Here is a 14,343-nt window from a genome sequence, read left to right on the forward strand (position 1 = left end):
GTCTTTAATGTCTAGAGACAGTTTATTGGTGATGGATGACACACCATCTCAGTAAGTCTCTTTAGACGGCAGAACAAAGAGTACCTGCCTCTACCTAGCCTCCCTTTCTCCCCTCCCACTTCTCCAGAGGAAGTGACAACAGGCAGCTGCTGCATTTCAGAGCCCTTCCCAGAGCATGCTGTAACCTTTCCAGGGGTCTGCAAGCATCCCAAGCAGACTAGAGCCCCTCGGAATGCCTGGGCACCCTGCTCTGATCCACGGGATAGCGATTGATTGGAATGCCTGGGCACCCTGCTCTGATCCACGGGATAACGATTGATTGGAATGCCTGGGCACTGTGCTCTGATCCACGGGATAGCGATTGATTGGAATGCCTGGGCACTGTGCTCTGATCCACGGGATAGCGATTGGAGACAAAGAAACCAAAGGCTTGGATCACAGCACGGTTCTCTCTGAATCTGGGCACAAGTGTTGTCTAGCTTCTCTCGGCATCACTGCATCACCTTGAGCCTGTGCTCAATCCTGGGTCACAGAAGCCTGGAGGGTAGGGATGCTCACTGTAATTTCCGATGTTTAATCCTGACTTTTAGCCAGTTCAAAATGTACTCACTCATTAACCTCTCAAGAAACAGCTCATATTTTAGAGTACCCAGGGGTAGGATAAATGAAGAAGCTTGTCAATATGTCTAGATGAAAAGACAAAATTTCTGCATAATTAAAATAGGTCAAAAGACAATTTTTGTGTGTGTGACCACATAAAATCATGTAATTATAATTAAGTTTCCTCTCCAACTAAAGACCTTTGAAAGACTGGTTGGCTCTTAATTGAATCCGGTTGAGACAGAATGTTTGCAAGCAGGAAGTGCTGCTAAGATGGGACAGAAATGATTAGGGACTCCCTTGGCCACAAATCACTGCTGCACACACATCCCATTTCAGCTCTCTGGGACACAGGCTCACATCTCCATGGGGGACAGCACTAAAAAGGTAGTCTCGGCTTCCTCCCTACAAATTCTCTTCCTTAGGTGAACAATCACAGGCACTGTTGTTTCCTGGCACCTCCCAAACAGTTTACTTGTTCTCTGGTTCATTGCAGTGCATGCACCATCATCTTAGGAAGAAGACTCCAGGACCAGGGCCAGCTGTCTGTGGGCACAGGTGGGCCACATTGGCACAGCCCCAGACAGACAGGCTCCTATTGGTTAGAACAGAGCTCTGGGGACACAGTGGCCTGTAAGTCATAGCAGCCAGGGAAGATAATGTGAAGGTCTTAGCTTACAGATGAGGAAGTGGGTGGGAGGAAGGGGTCTTCTCCCATGTGGTGATCAGGAGCAAGATTCTCCACCATGACAGCCTGACAGAGTGTTTACCTCCTGCTTCTTTCCCAGATCCTCCGTACCTCCCCAGCCACCAAAATCCACACCCATTCTTTCTCTCTCTCACTTGAAAAATGTGGAAAGAAAGGAAGGAAGGAAGGAAGGAAGGAAGGAAGGAAGGAAAAAAGAAAGGGAGGGAGGGAGAGAGAGAAGGAAAGAAAGAAAGAAAGAAAGAAAGAAAGAAAGAGAAGAAAGAAAAAGAAAGTGACAATACAAACAGGAAAAAAAGGATAAAGTACAAGAAACACACACAGATACAGAGTTACACACATTTACTTGCACAGAGATCCTGTAAAAACACAAAATCAGAAGTCATAATATAAAGCAAAAGACCAGTAAGGTCCAGGTCCAGATGGCCTCAGTGAAGAATTCTACCAGAAATTCAAAGAACAGCTTATACCAATTCTTCTCAAAGTGTTCCACACAATAGAAGCAGAAGGGTCTTTGCCAAACTCTTTCTATGAGGCTTCAATAACCTTGATCCCCAAGCCACACAAAGATACAACTAAGAAAGAGAACTTCAGACCAATATCCCTCATGAACATTGATGCAAAAATACTCAATAAAATACTGGCAAATCAGATCCAAGAACACATCAAAACAATCATTCACCACGATCAAGTAGGTTTCATCCCAGGGATGCAGGGATGGTTCAACATACGAAAATCCATCAATGTAATCCACCATATAAACAAGCTGAAAAACAAAAATCACATGATCATCTCACTAGATGCTGAAAAAGCCTTTGACAAAATCCAACACCCCTTCATGATAAATGTCTTGGAGGAGATCTGGGATAACAGGGACATACTTAAACATAATAAAAGCTATATACAGTAAACCAACAGCCAACATCAAACTAAATAGACAGAAGCTCAACGCAATTCCTCTAAAATCAGGAACAAAACAAGGCTGTCCACTCTCTCCATACCTTTTCAACATGGTACTTGAAGTTCTAGCTATTGCCATACGACAACAAAGGGGGATCAAGGGGATACAAATTGGGAAGGAAGAGGTCAAACTTTCACTGTTTGCAGACGATATGATAGTTTACATCAATGACCCAAAGAACTCTACCAGGGAACTCTTACAGCTGATTAACACCTTCAGCAAAGTGGCAGGCTACAAGATCAACTCAAGAAAATCAGTAGCCCTACTATATACAGATGATAAAAGGGCTGAAAGAGAAATCAGAGAAACATCACCCTTTACAATTGCCACAAACAACATAAAATACCTTGGGGTAACGCTAACCAAACAAGTGAAAGACCTGTATCATAAGAACTTTGAATCTTTAAAGAAAGAAATTAAAGAAGCCCTCAGAAAATGGAAAGATCTCCCATGCTCTTGGATAGGTAGGATCAATGTAGTAAAAATGGCAATCCTGCCAAAAGCAATCTACAGATTCAATGCAATCCCCATTAAAATCCCAGCACAATTCTTCACAGACCTTGAAAGAACAATAATCAATTTTGTATGGAAAAACAAAAGACCCAGGATAGCCAAAACAACCCTGTTCAACAAGGCAACGTCCGGAGGCATCACCATCCCTGACCTCAAGCTCTATTACAGAGCTATAGTCCTGAAAACAGCTTGGTATTGGCACAAAAATAGACAGGTAGACCAATGGAATCGAATTGAAAACCCGGGTATTAACCCACACACGTACGAACATCTGATCTTTGACAAAGAAGCTAAAAATATACAATAGAAAAAAGAAAGCATCTTTAACAAATGGTGCTGGCATAACTGGATGCTGGCATGTAGAAGAATGTGGATCGATCCATGTTTATTGCCATGCACAAAACTTAAGTCCAAATGGATCAAAGACCTCAACATAAATCCAGCCACACTGAACCTCTTAGAAGAGAAAGTAGGTGGTACCCTTGAACGAATTGGTACAGGAGACAGCTTCCTGAACATAACACCAGTAGCACAGACAGTGAGATCAACAATTTATAAATGGGACCTACTGAATCTGAGAAGCTTCTGTAAGGCAAAGGACACAGTCAGCAAGACAAAAAGGCAGCCCACAGAATGGGAAAAAATATTCACTAATCCCACATCTGACAGAGGGTTGATCTCCAAAATTTACAAAGAACTCAAGAAGCAAGTCTCCAAAACACCAAAGGACCCTATTAAAAAGTGGGCTGCAGAAATAAATAGAGAGTTTTCAATAGAGGAGTCTAAAATGGCTGAGAGGCACTTGAGAAAGTGCTCAACATCCTTAGCCATCCGGGAAATGCAAATCAAAACAACTCTGAGATACCATCTCACTCCTGTCAGAATGGCTAAAATCAAAAACACCAATGACAATTTATGCTGGAGAGGATGTGGTGAAAGGGGGACACTCCTCCATTGCTGGTGGGAGTGCCAACTAGTTCAGCCACTTTGGAAATCAGTATGGAGATTCCTCAGAAAAATGGGAATAAACCTACCACAAGACCCAGCAACTCCACTCTTAGGCATATATCCAAAAGATGCCCATTCATACAACAAAGATGTCTGTTCCACTATGTTCATAGCAGCTTTATTTGTAATAGCCAGAACTTAGAAGCAACCTAGATGTCCCTCACCCGAAGAGTGGATAGAGAAAATGTGGTACATCTACACAATAGAGTACTATTCAGCAGAAAAAAATAATGGAATCATGAGATTCGCAGGCAAATGCATGGCACTAGAAGAAAACATCCTGAGTGAGGTAACCCAGTCACAAAAAGAGAAACATGGCATGTACTCTCTCATATATGGATTTTAGACATAGATCTGGGGAGTGCCAGCCTACAATCCCATGGCCAGAGAGTCTGGGAAACAGAACCTTCATTCAGTGGCTGATGGAAGAAGAGGCAGACTCCCACGGCTAAGCACTGAGCTGAACTCAAGAAAGCCAGTAACAGAGAGGGAGGATTGATGACCAAAGGGATTAAGACTGGGCTGGTGTAAGCCCCAGAAACAGCTGACCTGACAAGGGTTAGTTAGCTCTTGAATCCCAGACTGATGCCTGGGAATCCAGCATGAGACTGATCAAGACCCCCTGAATGTGGGTGTCGGTGAGGAGGCCTAGGTAATCTATTGAGCCTTGGGCAGCAGATCAGTACCCATCCCGAGTATACACACGGACTTTGGACTCCCATAGAACAATGTGAGGTGCACTCTCACCCTGAACTCTTGGGGAAGGGTCTAGGCCCTGCCCTATATGAAATGACAGACTATGGACACCCCCATGGAGGGCCTCACCCTCCCTGGGGAAATGAGGGGATAATGGGGGGGGTTGGGGGGAGGGCATGGGAGGAGGGGAGGGAATGGGAGAGGGACCTGGAACTGACTTGTGAAGCAACCTCGTTTCTTATCTAAATTTAAACTGGAAAATAAAATATAAAAAAAAGACCAGTAAGGTAGGGGGGGAAATGCCCAGACAAAGCATTATGAGACAAAAATACTCCAAAAATACCATTGAGTTCATTTTTGTGTTGGCCATCTCCGGCTGCCATAAAGTCTGTGCTTAGGTATAGTTGGTGTGCCCTTGGAGAAAGCTATTTTTTCTTTTCCTTCCTTTCTTTCTATCTTTTTTTTTTGGGGGGGAGACATGTTGAATTGCTTCTCTCCCTTGGAAGCTTGCATAGGGTTTCTGAGACCATAGAAGCTAGACTGCAGGAAAGAGTCTTTCAGATCAGATCCTACTCCAAATCATCTCACGTATTTGGTGTCTTCAGCAGTAGATGGCCACCCTCAACCCCTGAGGGGCAACCAAGGGATACATTGGTAATCTATATTATTTTGGGATCACTTGGACTACCTTGATCAACCATTGCAAAGGTTTCTCATACCTGGTACTGGGGGTTTATTAATATATGATTCCTATGGGTGTAAGGATTCAGGCATTATGCTGACCTGCCCTGTTACCTGGAAGAATGCACTCAGGCAGCACCCTGGTCAGCCCAGGCTTCCACGAGTACTAGTCTGCAAGCAGGTGCAAAGGACCCTTTAAAAGACAGGCCCTGCCCCCTTATGCTCTCTTGCTCTCTTTCTTCCTCTTACTGTTCTTCCTCTTCTTTCTGCTTTTTCTGCGCTCTCTCTTTCGCTCTGTGTGTGTGTGTGTGTGTGTGTGTGTGTGTGTGTGTGTGTGTGTGTGTGTGTGTGTGTGTGTGTGTGCTCTCCTTTCTGCTCCTGTCTCCCTCTTCCCTTCTGTCCTCTCTCTGTGTCTCTGTGTCTTTTTACCTCTTTTCTCTTTCCTTCCCCCTCCCTCCCTCAAGTTCTGTCTGCCTGAAGTGTTTGTCCCCACCCTCACTGGCCATGGAATCTGCCATAGGACCCCCCCCTCCAGCTTCATCCTGTCATTTGAAGCAAAAGAACAACAATGGGGAGCATTAACTTCCTTTAAAGTGTGTGTGTGGTCTTATATGCATTGTGAATCAGTTTAAGTGAATATAAAATAATATGATTCCTTGGGACTTTATCAAAAACCTTAGCATTATTTTGACCTCCCTTCCTCTTCCCCAGTTCAAGCCCCTTCCCTGTTACTTCATTTGCCATTTCATATCACCTATACCCAGCCATTCCTTTCCCAATGTACAAAGAGAGAGAGACAGACAGACAGATGCCTGCCACAGCCCTTGTAGTTTTTGACCTTGTGACCTTGTGACCATGACCAGGATGTATTTTTTAACTCCTCCATTTCTACCCTCTGCTGCCCTCTGCAGGCTCAGTGATGCGGCTGCAATTTCCTGATTTGAAGATCTTGGGTAACACTAACGATGGTAAGACCCTGCATGTTGTTCAGAAGTGAAATGGGGGTGCAGAGTGTGTGGGAGTTGGCAGGAAGGACAGGCCTTTGAGATACTAAAAGAGAATCTGCAAGGTGTTGCTGGTGGTGAGGGTTGTGGAGTCCTTGGTGACAGAGCAGATAGAAACCTCTACCCAGTATTTTCAGGTTCTTGTAATAAGTGCAGTAAGAATTTAAGATAGAGACAAAGCAAGGAATTGAGGGGTAATTTCACTGCATAGCATTAGTATACACTCAACACAGAACACTTGTGATCTAACCAATAAAGCTTTCCTGAAGATCAGACTGCAGAGCTAAGTCACCAGTTATCCATAGAGGCCAGGCATTGGCGGCACACACCTTTAATCCCAGCACTTGGGAAGCAGAGGCAGACAGAGTTCTGTGAGTTCAAGGCCACTATGAGCTACTAGAGATTGATCCAGTCTAAAAGAGAAACAGAGCCAAGTGGTGGGGGCTCACAACTTTGATCCCAGCACTTGGTATCACATGTCATTAATTTCAGAACTAGAGAGGTAGAGACAGGAATGATATGGCTGGGCAAAGAGAGGAATATAAGGCGGGAGAAGACAGGAGCTTATTACATTCAATCTGAGGATTCCTAGAGACAGGATCATACATTCAGTCTGAGGATTTGTAGGCACAGGATTGTTCCTTTGGCCTGAGGATTCAGCAGAGGTAAGAGGTCTCTTTTATGGCTGGCTCCTTTACTTCTCTGACCTTTCTGGATTTACCCTGATTATCTGTGTCTGGGTTTTTATTATTAAAATCTATTAGAACTTGTGCTTCAGACAGTAGCTTCTCATGACAGCTGTGCTGTACAGATTTCCCTTGGTGGGCTTCATGTTGAATCTAGGGATATAGAACATGGTTCCATTTTATGACAATTTTGAGGGCAGGTACTTGACACAGAATATTAATTTTGTGTATATATCACAGTGCATGTTACAAGGCCAGGCATGGTGTCTGCACTTGAAGCTTTTTATTGTCCATTATAAATCCCACATCTAGACACAAGTTCTTGCTCTTTACATTGCTTCCTTTCTTCCTTTAATTTTGTCCATTTTACAGATGGGTAGATGGTTTGGGATCCGAGTTCAGATTCATGGCATCCATATAAAAAGCCAGGCTTATGCTAGGGGAAGGGATGGACAGAGGTAGGAGGCTATCTGGGGCTTGCTGGCCAGCCAGTGGAGTCAACTTCTAAGCTCCTGGTTTGAAGAGACCCATTTAAAAAATTAAGATGAACAAGCTCTGAGTAAGACAACTGACGTCAGTTTCTAGGCTCTACATGCGTGCATGTGCCCTCATGAGCCTCCTTATGCTTCCCAGTTGGTCCCTGTTTCAGGGAGGTGGAAGAGTGCTGACCAGTTAGGGGAGGGAAGGGTATATTGGTGCTCTCTGGAGCAACATAACTGGTAAGGCTAATATGTCTAAATGTATTAAAGAATGTATTAAACCAACTGACACTGAAATCGTAGCAAACATTGTCTCACACCTGAAAGGCTGAGATCCTGGTGTTGCCACATCCTTGAGGCCGGGCGCCTCACATTAGGAATAGTGTCACAGTGGCTGTCTCACACTGGAGAGGCCAACAACCTGGCAGTTCCTAGATCCTTGAGGTTGGGTGCCTCCGCAGTCCCAACCTGGAGTTGAAAACCCAGAAGGTTCCTGGAGAGTCACAGTTCCTTGGTCAATATTAGAAGCCTAGAATTGCTGGTGCTGATAGCAGGAAAAGAGGCAGAAGCAGCCAAAGGCCACAAGAGGGAGCCAAAAGCAGCTAATCATCCCTAGGCTGCAACTAGAAGGCGGCTCCCATGAGGGTGAGTCCTCTGGCATCAATTAAGGCAATCAGGACAATCCTTCACTTAAAGTTTGCTACTCAGGTAAGCCCCTACAAATACCAAAAAACAAGTGGCCTTATTCCAACATATGACGGTATCAAGAAGACATTCTTATTCCAAAAGAAACAAAACAAGCATATAGCAAATAAATTCAGGAGAGAAAGCACCAAACCTTGCAGCTCCAGATACCAGCGTCTGGAACTTGGAATGCGGTTTTCTTGCCTGGAAGTTGCTGCCAGCATTGTGGACATCATAGCTATGCCAGAAAGACTTCTGGGAAGGTCATTTGTACAAGAAATAGCAGGGCTATGCTGGCATTAGGAGCTCCTGGGAACAAAATGAAGGATTTTTTTAAAATGTGTACTATTCCTTACAGATTTTCTTCAGCCACAGAAAAATGACCTGTCAGCAGCAGCAGTACGAAGCCCTCCTCCGTCCCCTCCCCAGGGCCTGGATCCCTGTCCTTCAGCCCCTGGCCAACAGAAGTGTATCCCCCTGCAGCATCTCCCATTGCCAATACCAATGCCCCACCACCCTCCTCTTCCTAGACATGTGGTGGCTGGATTCTCCTCTCATGACAGATTCACTTTCTTTTGAAAACCAGAACCACAGATATCTCAGAAGAGGCTTCTCCCTAACTCTAACTAAACCTGAAACATCCACAATAAAACCAACCAGGGTCTCCCATCTGCCGGATAGATAACACAGTACACCTCTTCAAGATGGATAGGCTTGTGCTTCTGTAGCGACCACCACTGCCATGGGCAAGATTCTGTACCCACAATGACACTGGTCCCTAACAACACCTATCACAGGAAGTTGACAGTCCTAGGGAAAGAAAAACACACAACAAAACCATACTACATTGTCTTCAGATTTCATACAGGAAAATGGGGGCTCTCTTAAATGAGCTCACAGTTTGAGAAGGCATCCCTGCCATGTGCAACAGAGGAGTTAGTGAGGCCCTAACTCCCCTGCCCCTCAGCCTTCCCTCCTTCCTCTTAGAGTCTTCCCAGACCCTTTTCTGTACCTACAATCCAATCCCCAACTATCAGACACATGCCTAGTTTCTGTTCCTTCCATCAAAGACATTCTCCTTGAAGAATCTCAGCTCTTCTTCTGGTATCATCTAAACTAACACATGCCCATGGGTGGGGATAAACAACTAGGAAATTTCAGTGGTGCAGGAAAAGGACTAACAGCTTATCCAAGAAAACAGCACCTAGGGAAATGAAGAGGAAGCCTGTGAAACCCTCCATTCTCCACACCCAATTGTATTTGTCATGCTATGTATCAGCTACCTACTAAATGAAACTGTATGTGTTCTCTGCTACATACAGCTATAAGATATTAACACTGCAATCAAAACTTCAAAAGTCACCCTCGTCTGATATTTGGAGGCTCATTCTCAGGTAAGCAATGCCAAAATAAACACAACAGGTTTAAAACTGTCTCTGTGGAAGCAGAAGTAATGCTTAGAAAACATCCCTGGGTTTTGTTAAAACATTTAAGGGATACAAATATATGTCTAAACCAGTTAATAATCCCAGCAATTGGGGAGATGGAGGCAGACCACCCTCCACTGTATATAAAGTCTGAGAACAACCTGGGCTACAGAACTACATGAGATGTCAAAACAATTAGGTGTGTGTGTGTGTGTGTGTGTGTGTGTGTGTGTGTGTTGTTTCCTGCATTGAGGAAACATAAAACTTTATAAACAAATAGAGCAGCCATCAGAATTCTAGTTGATAAGTATTAGCAATGAATTTTTAACTGGATGATAGGCTGCATAATAAAGATGTTCCATGCTATGCCTGAACTTATGAACATGTTACCTTACTTCTTAGTTAAGGATTCGTAGATGAGAATATTGAGTACATTTGACTACATAAATGGGATCTTGCAGTACTATTCTACCCAAAACCACACCCATTTGGAGATGGAAGAATATCCTTCTTCCAAAGACTGAATGGTATTGTACTGAATGTTATCACATCTCCCCCCCCCCCCCAGTCCACTCATCCAGAAGTAGCCATTTAGAGTACTTCTACATCTAGCTGTTTGACAGACAGGGCTAGTGGCTACTGTCCCAACATGTACCGCCATCTGGTGGCAACAGAAGATCATTAAGAAAACAGAGCTTATGGGGCTGGAGAGATGCGCTCAGCTGCTCAGAGTGTATACTGCTCTTCCAGATGACCCAAGTTTGGTTCCCAACAGATATGTCAGTAGGAGAGAGGGATCTGAAGAGTGTGGCTTCCACAAGCACCTTCATGCATGTGACACCGACACACAGCCATACATACACATAAAGTAAAAATAAAAGTACATTTAGCCTTCTCTCTCTCTCTCTCTCTCTCTCTCTCTCTCTCTCTCTCTCTCTCTCTCTCTCTCTCTCTGAGTGTGTGTGTGTGTGTGTGTGTGTGTGTGTGTGTGTGTGTGTGTGTGTGTGTAGCAAACCTGGTCAAGAAATTAGCAAGAACTATCTTAAGTCATCTGAATGTATATCAATCTCCACATTTTCCTGGCTTCTAATCCTACATCCAATGAGGGAAATGGATCCTGTTTCTCATCTTCCTTCCATGCCCCAAGATTTTTGTCTCTGTGCTCTGATCTTTCAGATCACGCTGGAGAATCTTCTATGTCTGATCCCTCCATTAAGGCATGTTGCTCCAGTCAGATGATGTCCCTTGCTGGATCCACAGGGCGAAGGCTGGGGCAGATTGTGAGTACTGGCAGAGATGGCAAGGCCTTTCTTCTCTCTGGAGAATGGTCCCATCTACCCACTAAGGCCTTCTCCACACACCCCTTACCTGGGTGCTTTCTTTCCAAGGCCCTATTCTCAGGTTCTCCTTTGCTTTCAGTAGACAGAAAAAAATTTTTTTGTTGTGAGGAGTAAAAATGCATGGTAAGGAAGATTGAGCTCCTAGGAAGAGGAGACTGGGATCCAAATCTCATGAGAAGTTCCTTTCTGCTTGGGACTCTTGAGCAGATGACGTTGCATCTGAGACTGTAGATTTCCAGTCCTGGGGCTGAGGGTGCTTCGTTGGCTTGTCACTGTTAGCCCGATTCAAATATCCTGGTGACAAAGGCTGGCCCTTAGAGAAACCACATGTCTCTCTTTGGATAATTCGATTCTTAGCTCATCTTGCAAGGCCAGCTATAGGTCCCTGAAATAGCCATTGAATATCTCAAATATGAGACCCAGGACAGCAGTAAAGAGGCAAAAAAAATCCCCTTCTCTAGAGTAATGGCACTATGTGAGAAAGAAGATGTGCGTCCCTTCTCTAGAAGAAGCACGCTGTGTGAGAAAGATGTGTGTTCAGAGATGCCCCCCCAGGAAATGCTTTAGGGGGTGTGCTGGGGGAAAGGGGAGAAGGCAGGAAAGTCTTACATTAAAGGCAAGGTTTTCAAACAGTACAGAAGGTGTAAAAATGGATATCATCTAGATGAAAGAAGCAAAGGGGAAGGGCATTCCAGTTAGGGAAAATAACTCAAAACTCTCTAAACAATATATAAATGACAATGAGCTTTTATTATTAAGAGACTAACATGCTGGGTTAGGTACTGGGCACTGGGGCACAAAGATAAGAATCAGGGGTCTTGGTCTCTAGACTAGACCATCAGGTAAGTGATGGAAATAGATTGAGAATTCTGTAACTATAAAACATTGGGATAAAAACCTCAGAAATGCACCAGGCCTTGTGGTAGAGGCCAGGCCAGTATTCCCAGAAAATTTAAGTCTAGACTGGGTAACTTAGTAGCCTGTAACAAAACAAACAAAGATGACTGGACGTATAACTCAGGAATACAGAACACTGGCCTAGCCTTGTGAAACCCAAGGTTTAATCTCCACTCCAAAAATTTATCTCAGAATGATCTAACTGGCTGCCATAGCTAGACCTGGATCGGATAACTGTTTAAGGTAAATTCTTTGTGAGCTTAAAGTTGAGGGCAGAAGAAAGGAAGCATGCCTTGAAAAAATGAAAGTGCAATTTCCAGAAAATTTTTAGAACTGTAAGTAGCCTGCCCCCAGGAATTATTCAAAAAGTAGAAAAACCAATGCCAAGGCAAGATTAGTAAGGTTTCTATAGAATTAATGAGCAACCTTGGCCCTCATCTTAAGTTTTATAGTAATAGTGTGTGTTTGTTTTAGTAAAATCCATGTGGCGGTGTAATAGACTATGAGACTAAGGTAAGGAGGAAATGAGATCTACGACAATGATGCCAGTGAAGACGGTGGTCCAGCAGGACTGATGGAGGTGAATGTACAGTAGAGTTCGCAAACACTGACCTGGAGTCCGTGGCTAAGGAAACAGCAACCCCTAAGCCTACATACAGGTGCTGTGGGGCTGAGTAGGAGGCAGCAGGATGCATGAGCCCAGCTTCTGATATAGAAGCTTTGTGGAACAGCAAAATTGTTTAGAGTTGGGGCTCACAATGAGGAGCAAGGAGATCAGGTAGATGAATGCTCATTCCGTGCAGTCAGTTCGAGGGGGTAAACCTTTGGCCGGAGAAAGCAGCAGGTATGCAGTGCAGGCTTTGGGATCCTTCGGCTCTGTTTCGGTGAAGTACAGAATGAGATGCACTACAACTGTGTGAAGAGAAAAGAGGCTGGGAAGTTGGATCTTTCTACTGCAGAGGAGAAAGATCTCAGAAAGAATAGTGGAGAGACAGGAGTCTGTCCAGGTCATGGGGGACCCGGAGAAGAAAGGGCTGAAAAAGGCCACAACAGCCTCACGCACCACAGTGAAATCAGGCAGGATAAACACGGAGCTAGAGCGATGAGGATGTCGTGAAACTTACCTTTCCCTGCATCCAATGAGCGCAAATGTCAGGAGAAAACGTCACTAACGATGATTGAGGAAAGAGAGAGGTGCGCGAGTGTTGTGTGGGCCACCAGCTCTAAGTGGATCCCGTGAGTCATACTTGAGGCACGGGGAAATAAAAGCTGGTGCTAGCTTTGACGAAAACCCCATCCCTCTGAGGATGAGGTGACCGGTGCCCACAGAAGCTGCATGAGAACCGGCTAAATGCCTGGTCACTGCAGGAGCCACTGGAAGAGAGCAAAGGAGTTGTCTTTGCCGATGTTAAGGAAACAGGGTCAAAACTCCAACTAAGCAATAGAAGGGAAGCCCCCCACCAAAGAACACACTTTGATGAAATAAAAGTCAGCTTTAAGGCCCTGCCAAGGCCGGAAGCATCAGCTCAGAATAGTTCTTTCTGTGTAGATCAATAGCTGAGGTTTTAATTTTTTTTCATTCTGTATATTTTGATCATGTTCCTTACCCACCCCTAACCTCTCCCCCATCCCAACTCTTCACTTACCCAACATTATGTTCTTTCTTTTGAAACAAAAGAAAATGCAAAAATGAAAAGCAGAACATCCAAAAGACCAGTAAAACTTACAATAAGAAAACATACACAAGAAAAGCCAGGGCATTTATTTTGTGTTGGCCTACTAACACTGGGCACGAGGCCTGCCCTGGAGTATAGTTGATATTCCTAGTGACACTTCATTGGAGAAAACTGATTTTTTTTCTACCATCAGGTATCAATTACAAATAATTTCTGGTTCTAGATGGGACCCTGCATCATCTTCCCCTCTTGGTGCTGAGACCCCATGTGGCTTGAACCTACACAGGCCTCGTGTATGCTGCCACAGTCCTTGTGAGTTCGTATATCAGCTCTGCTGTGCCTAGAAGACCCTGTTTCCTTAGAGCTCTGGCATTTACAGTCTCTCTGCCTCCTCTTCCACATATATCTCCCTTCCTTGGGGTGGGCGTTCTCATGACAACATCCCTCTCAAGACTGAATGCTCCAAAGTCTCTCATTCTATCACTGTACAGTTGTCTCTGCCTTAGTTGTCATCTACTACAAGAAGATTCTCTGACGTGGGTTGAGTGGGGCACTGATCTATGGATATAGCAGTATGTGATAAGGAGTCATTGCATTGCTGTGCTCCTTTGGCAGAATAGTAGTATAGGCTTTCCCAGTGTCCATGGCCTATCTAGTCTCATGTTCTTGGCAACTTTAACAGTGTCAGGTGTGGGTTACATCTCATGAAATTGGCCTTAGATCCAATCAGAAAGTGTTTGATTAATCCCACAACATTTGTGCCACTATTGCATTAGTATATCTTGCAGCCAGGCCACTGTTGTAGGTCACGGAATTTATAGATGGGTGATGATGATTTTTTTCTCCTCCAGTAGTGTGCAGAATACTTTCCAGCCCCATGAGTGCTAGTCAATAGGGGTGAAGCTTCTAGCGAGGCGCCAGCTTGACTTCTCTATGTCCAATGACATAAGTGTCTTCCACAATAGAGCCTCACCATGGCCTTGGC

General features: G+C 44.4%; 1 long non-coding RNA gene across 1 annotated transcript; it reads left to right on the plus strand.

Moving 5' to 3' along the window:
• The first annotated feature begins 398 nt into the window (after positions 1–398).
• LOC121142222 lies at positions 399–10,720 on the plus strand. Its single transcript, XR_005879198.1, has 4 exons — positions 399–544; positions 6,077–6,133; positions 9,341–9,412; positions 10,622–10,720. It is a non-coding gene; the product is annotated as an uncharacterized LOC121142222 (long non-coding RNA).
• Positions 10,721–14,343: the final 3,623 nt, after the last annotated feature.

The sequence above is a fragment of the Mesocricetus auratus genome, unplaced genomic scaffold (assembly GCF_017639785.1).
Source record: "Mesocricetus auratus isolate SY011 unplaced genomic scaffold, BCM_Maur_2.0 Super-Scaffold_100009, whole genome shotgun sequence".
NCBI classification, from domain to species: Eukaryota; Metazoa; Chordata; class Mammalia; order Rodentia; family Cricetidae; genus Mesocricetus; species Mesocricetus auratus.